This window comes from Homarus americanus, unplaced genomic scaffold, assembly GCF_018991925.1.
Source record: "Homarus americanus isolate GMGI-L3 unplaced genomic scaffold, GMGI_Hamer_2.0 scaffold31037, whole genome shotgun sequence".
Taxonomy (NCBI): domain Eukaryota; kingdom Metazoa; phylum Arthropoda; class Malacostraca; order Decapoda; family Nephropidae; genus Homarus; species Homarus americanus.
Genome location: NW_024722227.1, coordinates 9,047,919 through 9,055,415, shown reverse-complemented (window position 1 = coordinate 9,055,415; position 7,497 = coordinate 9,047,919).

The window sequence follows — 7,497 nt, the reverse complement described above, 5'->3', positions numbered from 1 at the left end:
CTTAGTAGTTGACCTCCGTGATGTATGGCGGCGCTGGTTGACCTAGACCACGAGGCATACACTGGGGAATTCACGGGGTCGGCTACGCAGCGACAAACTGCGTTTGTAGGGGAGAAATCCACTACAATATCTCACACTCAGGATGGAGGTAAGAATAGAAACTCACAATGCGTTTTCTGTATACATATTGTATGTACAGTGCAGTGCTAAGGAGTTGCAGTGTGGTGAGAAGCTTGCTCAGAGGTCCTGTTGGGTGAGAAGCTTGCTGAGGGAGCTGGTTGGTGAGGAGCTTGTTTGGAGGTCTTGCTGGTTCAGCAGAATAGAATAGAATGAGATTGTCGGACCGTAGTCCGACACGGGCCTTTGCCTGTAGGCGGCCCGTTTGGTGGTTCCGGCTGGAGCTCTTGGAGCAACCGGACCGGATTTGGGATTGGAGGTTGTCCTACCTGCAGATATGAAAGGATACTGCAGGTTGCAAGTGTGAGCGGACCCTCGGTCAGTGAACGCTTACCACCAACCCCCACTCTTGGACGTGGTCAGTTTCGGAGTGGCGCGCCCCCCCGAACCGGGGTCCGCACTTGCTGGGGGAGGATACTTCCTGGGCTATCTGGGTGGTGGGTATCGTGTGATGACCTGTAGAAGGTGGTGAATGTGGTCTGTATGGGCCTTTCGGGTTAGAGTGGCCGCTGGTGTTGTGTGTTCTTGGAAGTTTCGAATTTTGTTTCGGAGACTGTGTGACTTCGCAGTAGAGGAGATAGTGTTCCAGTGGGTTGGCCGCTGGCTCCTGACAGTAGGTGCATTCCCTGACGTCATTTCCGATCATCTGCCAGGAGCACTTGTACCCTAGTCGTAGTCGATGAAGGCTAACTTGGGTTTGTCTTGGTGTTTTCTTGTCCGCGAATAGTGGTTCCCCTTTTGTAGCCGCCAGGTACCATTTGGCTGATTGGGAACCAGCGTTGAATGCGTGAAGGAAGCTCTTTTGGATGTGGAGCTTGCTAGTCTTTCTGAGGTGATTCTTGATCTGTTGCACGCTTGCTGGAACTTGAATGTGTACGCTACTAGAGCGTGTGGCTGCCTTGGCTGCTTCGTCTACCACGTCGTTTCCCCCGATCCCTACATGACTGGGAATCCAGTGTAAGACGACTGGGCGGTTTTGTCTTTGGAATTCCTGTAGCTGTGCGAGGATCGAGGTTATAATGTGGATGTTGTCTCTTGGTTGACTGTGTTGCAGCGCCTTCATGGCCGATTTCGAGTCCGTGTGAATTATGATGGACTTGTTGTGTTGTGTTGCAGCGTGTTGTAGGGCCTTTGAGATTGCTACCAGCTCTGTTTGTAGAGTGGAGCAGTCATTAGAAAGTCTCCATCGGAGGGTCTGACCTTGGGTGTAGAAGGCAGCTCCGGATGTATGATGTTATGGATCCACCGAGCCGTCTGTGAAGCATGATGCTGCATCAGCCGGTGTCTCGGTGGCTATGGCTTCCAGAGTTATTTTTTTGAGGTCCTCCTTCTGGAGGTTGGCTTTACTATCGCCGAGGTCGGTAATTTTGAATGTGGCTGGTGGAGGGCTCCATGGTGGAGGAACTACGTAACCATTGTCTCGTGTGTCTTGGTTGTTCTTGACGAGTGTTTCTGCTTGCAGGTGTCGGATGACCTCGCTTGCCTCGTGCGACCAGGTGGCCCCTCGCACTCTGTGGTCGAGGTGGAGGGAGGCACTGATTCGAATTTTGGCAGCTGTGGGCTTATCTGATCTACAGATTTTGGCGAGGAGACCGGCTGTCACCTGCTTGACTCGTACTGCCAGGGGTGGTAGTTCAGTTTCCATTTGCAAATTGCAAATTCTGGTCAACATGGGTGCTCCGAGCATGGTCCTGAGAGCATTATTTTGGATGATTTCTAGCTTGGTTATTTGGTCTTCTCTCAGTCCAATGAGTGCTGGAGCACTGTAATCTACCAGCGATCTGATGGCGGCCGTGTAGTAGGCTTTGAGCACATGAAGGTTTGCTCCTGCGGTTGTGCTGGTGAGCGACCTCATTATATTGTGTCTGCTCTTCGTCCTGTGCCTGAGATACTCGAGTTGCGGCTTGAAAGTGAGTTTCTGGTCAAACCAGATTCCAAGACACTGGTGGGTGTTGGTCGAGACTACCGGCGTGTTTTGTATGGAGAGCATCTTGTCTGGTGTGTCTGTGCAGATGGCCATCGCTTTCGACTTGGCTGGATTTAGCTTGAGTCCAAGTCTGTTGCACTCCTCTTCTATAAGTTGGAGTGCGTGTTGCGTGTTGGCTAGTTTGTTTGATCCTCTTACTATAAGCTGTAAGTCGTCTGCATAGCATGGCGACATCGACTGGAGAAACGAGTCCACCCCGAATGACTTGAATAACCCTGCTACTCTTTCTTGTAGAAACTCTGAGAGATAATTTTCTGTTCCAACATGTTAGAGACCCGACACATTACAGAGGGGAGCAAACACCCAAGCCACTTGACCTCATCATAACAAACGAGGAGGGTATGGTGGCCATGTACTGTGCTCATCATTGTCATTCCTAAAAACCCACTTTAATTCATATTACGCTACATAACATTCAAATCCACCGCGCTTGTAGAATCTCAGGAGAGACGTGTTTTTCCCCTTTGTTTTAAACTCAGGATCACTCCTAGTAAGTCCCGCCTTCGAACACAGTTGTCACTACGTTTATTCCACTCTCTACTGGCAAACGCAATCTTGAATTAGTCTGTGTAAATCAATTTTAGTAATTCGCCAGACCTTTGTCAACTGAGGGTCATCCCTGAATGAGTAACAGTTAGATTTTGTGTAATTTCTGTCATTGCGTGAGTAGCGATCGCTGGCAACTCAGGGGTATATAAACCAGTGAGAGCGGGAGGAGCAAAAGGGGCGCATATGGAAGAAGCGGTACCGCTCTTGCCTCGCAAGCAAAATGTCACGGGTTCGATTCCCGGGCAAGCGGAAGTTGTTTGGACACTCTTCCTAGCCCCCTTGGTCCCTGTTCACCTAGCAGTAAAGTAGGTACCTGTTGTAAATCGAAAGGTTGCGAATTCGTATTCAGGGAAAGTTGTTGGAGCTTCTAAACTTGAACTGACACAATCCGGAGGAGTGGTGACCCGAGGATCACACACCCAACACAGACAAAACCCAATACGTGCGCTATGCGCTAACCAAATAAACGCAGTCGTGTAAAGCCACGGCACTATCTCTCCCACTATAATTCCCTTCCTAACCTCCTGCTCCTTCCTCTGTCATCTTCCCCGCTCTGCCTTTCGCTACCAACAACTTTTGGAGCTTCTAAACTTGAACCGGAGCAAACCTCACGTATCACCTTTCACCTTCGTTCTCAGGTATGTTCTGTGTTTATAACTATTCAGCTTGATTCAGTCTATTGTAGTGAATATCAGTGTTCATCAGTGTTCATGCTTTAACAGTGGAATTGTCATTCACCCAGTGTAAGAAGTAATATAACGTAAATATCTGACGTGGCGAGACGAAAGATTTGTTTGTGACCCACCATGCTTCCCCAGACACCCCCGTATAACCTTTCACCTTCGTTCTCAGATCGAGGGTGGGCTTAATGGAAACCCCACCGGTCGCTCGGAGCCGGTGGATATTCAGCAGTGACTAATATATGACTGATGGCGCCGATTCGGCATGAATAATCAGCTCCACTCTACATCGTGGAGTTAGACCCCAGATTCGCCACGTGTCTGGCTTTAACCGATCACCACAGCGATCGTCAGTGTTACAGGCGCCAGTGTGATACCCTGGGACATGCCTGGGAGTTATATGTCCACAGTGTTGTTGTATATGTTTGGAAACAATTATCCCCTGTTGGGTGTTGTGTGTGAAGTATCTTATGTAAGTTGTCATATCGATAATGAAATGTATCACCGTAGTACAGGGGCAATCTGACATGTTGAGTGATATGGTAAGAAGGGTACCCAAAATCATCGTTGTTCTTCTGAGGAAGGCCAACTCACTTGTATCTTTTTTTACAGTATGTTTTATAATAAATTGAAAGAACTAAGACATGTTATGGTTTCACCCTTCTTTCCCCCTTATCGATCTGGTCAATGAAAAACCTAACCCAATGCCTAGTCCACTCTGCACGCTACCTAACGAGCTACATACTGTCCAAGGGGGGCCTGGTGGCAGCTACCCCTAGAAATTAAGAATAGAGTTAAGTATTTCCCTTTGGAATTAGTGACCCCAGTCTGGCAGTATAGCCAAACTGGAACACCTTGCCCCAGTTGGCACCAATCACCATTAGTGTTGTCATTCAGATTTAACTGTTACCTAGTTCAGGATAAGGCCAAGCCAAGGTGGAAATATTAAAAGGGAAATTACAATCGGATGAGGGAAGACATGAGGGGTATCAACTGGCCTGACTTATTAAGGTACAAGAACGCAGACACTACGCTGAATATCATAAGTAGTAAAGTGACCCATTTGATTGATTAATATATACCCAAGACCAAACCCAGTCCCTCTAGGAATACGAGGGGATCCCTACACATGAACCATGCGGCGGTCGACAGAATTAAAAAGAAAACCCAGAAATTCAAGGTGTGGGTTGGGTCAAACGATGAGCAAGATTGGAGGATGTATGCAAGAGCCAGAAACCAAGCAAAGATAGTGTGTAGAAGGGCTGAAAAGGAGTTCCGGAGGCTAGTTGCAAGCGAGGTCGTCAAACCCAAAGGCGTTTTACCGCTATGCAAAGTAGAGATTGAAAACCTGAGGCTTGAAGATGGTAGTTACGCAGATTCTGACCAGGATAAAGCTGAGGCATTGAACAGCTTCTTTTCCTTGGTGTTCACAAGAGAGGATGCAATTAACCTTCCTGCGTTTGAGGACAGACGGTTTAACACAGCACTGACCCACATTGTGTTCACAGAAGAGGGTATTAGAAATAAACTGTCCAGGCTAAAGGTTCATAAGAGTCCCGGCCCTGACATAGTGCATCCTAGAGTGCTGAGAGAGTTGTGCAACGAGCTTGCCGAGCCCCTGAAGATCCTGTTTTGTAAATGCCTGGATGAACAAATGGTCCCCAGTGAATGGAAAGTGGCTTATGTGAGTCCTATCTTCAAGAAGGGCGATCGTCACTCCACGAACAACTATAGACCGGTGAGCCTGACCAGCATAATATGTAAAGTACTTTTGAGTATTATCAGAGATGCCACAATGGAACATCTAATACGAAACAACCTTGTAAAGGATTGTCAACATGGTTTTATGCCGGGGCGCTCCTGCTTAACACAATTGCTCAAGGTATTGGATATTTGGACCCATATTCTGGAACGGGGTGGTAATATCGACAATATTTACTTAGATTTTGCCAAGGCTTTCGACAGTGTACCCCACGAAAGGCTGAAAATCAAACTGGAACGGTACGGAATTCTGGGAAATGTCCAAGCGAGGATAGAAGACTTTCTACATGACCGCAAGCAGTGTGTGTTGATAAATGGCACGAAATTGTCATTCGTACCTGTCACAAGTGGGATACCACAGGCCAGTGTATTGGGCCTCTGTTGTTTGTTTGTTTCATAAATGACATGCCTGATGTTGCGCACTCCTCCATACAGATATTTGTCGATGACGCCAAGTTATTTTGGGAAATCAAGAACCAAGCGGACTGTGAAGAGCTGCAGAAGAACCTCTGTGGGCTCCAGGAATGGTCGAAGAAATGGCTGCTGAGATTCAATGTCACGAAGCATAAGAGGATGCACCTGGGGCGTACCAACGGTAAGGAGGCGTGTCATATGTCCTAACAGGATGAAGAAACTGCACTAGTTGAGACTGTATGTGAGAAGGACCTAGGTGTGTATGTTGACAATGAGTTGAAGTTCTCGGGCCATTGCGAGAAGAAGGTAAACCAGGCAAATAAATTATTGGGTCTTATAAGAAGGTTGTTCAGATATCTAGACGGTCCGTCCCTCGTAACGATCTTCAAGAGTGAAGTGCTTCCCCATCTGGAGTACTGTCATCCCGTCTGGTCCCCGAGATATGCTAGGGACTGTCAGTTGGTCGAAAATGTTCAAAGGAGAGCCACCAGACTGGTGCCTGCACTTCGGCACCTGAGCTACCCTGAGAGATTGGAGCGCCTGAACTTGCCTAGCTTATACTACAGACGGGCAAGGGGTGACCTAGTTAAGGTGTATAAGCATCACAGGGAACACTACTCAGTCGAGTGTCCTTACTAGGAGCTGGCGGACGCTCGCCCCACAAGGGGTCACAGCTCAAGATTGAAGAGGCCGCAAGTCCAGAAAACTGTGAGGGCAAACCTTTTCTGAGTGAGGGTTGTAAACTGTTGGAGCAATCTACCAGAAAGTGTTGTGACTGCACCGAGTGTGAGCTCTTTCAAGACAAGACTTGACCAACACTGTAGCGGGTTCAGGTACATTCAGGAGCCGGTGCATGCCCATTACTTGCCACCAGTGCGTGACAGAGACGTGACCGATCGCCCGGGCGGCTAGCGAGCCGATTTTTTGGTGAAGAGGATAAATGAAAAGGAAAAGTAATCAGAGACGTGACCGATCGCCCAAGCGGCTAACGAGCCGATCAGTGGTGAAGAGAAAAAAAGTAAAAAGTAAAGTAAAAAAAAAAGTAAAAGTAATATACTGTATATGGTTGCATACTTAATATATGCGTATATAAATAAACGCTATATATATATATATATATATATATATATATATATATATATATATATATATATATATATATATATATATATATATATATATATATATATATATATATATATATATATATATATATATATATATATATATATATATATATATATAAGTAAATTACTGTGGGTGCGCGTGTAGTGGATTCCTCCCCTACAAGCACCGAACCTTCTCGAATTCCCCAGCCTACGCCTCCAGCGCCGCCCACGGAGCAGGGGTCAACTATCTACCCACGCCTACCCCTGCCTTATAAAGCCTGACACCGCTGTGACCACATCTTAGTAAAAAAAAAAAAAAAAAATGTGACTACCCTCCCAGCTACACAAGGACCTGGGCGGGCTCACTAACTCAAAAAAAAAAAAAAAAAAAAAAAATAATAATAATATTAATAATAATACTAATAATAATAATGTGATTACCCTCCCAGTTATATCAGCCAGGAAGAAGTAATTGAACCACCTCCTGCCTCAATATACACATTTCTACATAAAACATTACTAGAGGAATAAAGATGAGAGTGACCAACCAGCTCCACTAAGAACCTGGCAGGCCTCTCCATACAGTGTACCTTTAGACTAACACAACTAACACTTAACTAACACAAAAAAAAAAAAAAAAAAAAAAAAAAAAAAAATGTGCTACCCTCCCAGTTACACAAGGACCTGGGCGGGCTCACTAACTCCAACAATAACAAAAATAATAATAATAAGCAGCATTATATAAATAAACCAATATTAATACAAAGGTCTGACGACCCAAGGGAGCAGAACAAAGACAAAACACCAATAAGAAGGATGA